Consider the following 354-nt stretch of genomic DNA (forward strand, 5'->3'; position numbering starts at 1 on the left):
GGAGAAAGAACATTTATATTCTGCTTTTATTTCAGTTCATTCAGGTCAGTCCACCCAGGGGTTTTTGTGCACTGTAACTTTGACAACTTTTATCTGCATGAGAGAGTAAAATGGCATGCATCGGCTAACTTGTCCGTCTCATCATTGCACGAACATGAATTAACAAGCTGTTATGCTGCTGCTGGGACTGATGTAGTGGAGAAAGTAAGTTATCAAATGAGTAAATTATGATATTTGCTCAGGTGGGTGCTGGGGTCTTATCTGTGGGATTGCAACATATATCATGTCGGCATGGTAGCCCAGGCTCACATAGTAATAGCCCACTATTGTTAAGCCGGTCGGCGTGGTAGCCAA

Source organism: Sinocyclocheilus anshuiensis, unplaced genomic scaffold (assembly GCF_001515605.1).
Source record: "Sinocyclocheilus anshuiensis isolate Anshui unplaced genomic scaffold, SAMN03320099.WGS_v1.1 scaffold817, whole genome shotgun sequence".
Classification (NCBI taxonomy): domain Eukaryota; kingdom Metazoa; phylum Chordata; class Actinopteri; order Cypriniformes; family Cyprinidae; genus Sinocyclocheilus; species Sinocyclocheilus anshuiensis.